Here is a 413-nt window from a genome sequence, read left to right on the forward strand (position 1 = left end):
TATTTTCTATCAATCACTAGCTGAACATGCCGGCTGATGGGCACAGGAGTGGAATAAATGCAATCAGGGCTAATGAGTCTCCTGTCGCTCATCTGTGATGCTGTGGGTGGATCAGCATGATGACTGTAAACTATGGGCTTACAACAAGACGAGGAGCAGGCAAACAGGCCACCAAGCTCTCTGTCTCAAATGCTGTCCTGGCATCTGCTCTCTCTCAACCTCCCTCGCTTCTTTCTCTCTCTCTCTCTCACTGCTTATCTTGCGCGCCATGTAATCTAAGATCTCAGAGGAAAAAACAAATCCACTATCAGCATCAGGCAAATGTCAGAACAAATGGACACAGCTAATAATGACGAGGAAAAGAATATTGCGCCATCTCGTAACAGTAACGATACTCTGTTCTTTTATTATGC

This window comes from Puntigrus tetrazona, chromosome 5 (genome assembly GCF_018831695.1).
Source record: "Puntigrus tetrazona isolate hp1 chromosome 5, ASM1883169v1, whole genome shotgun sequence".
NCBI classification, from domain to species: Eukaryota; Metazoa; Chordata; class Actinopteri; order Cypriniformes; family Cyprinidae; genus Puntigrus; species Puntigrus tetrazona.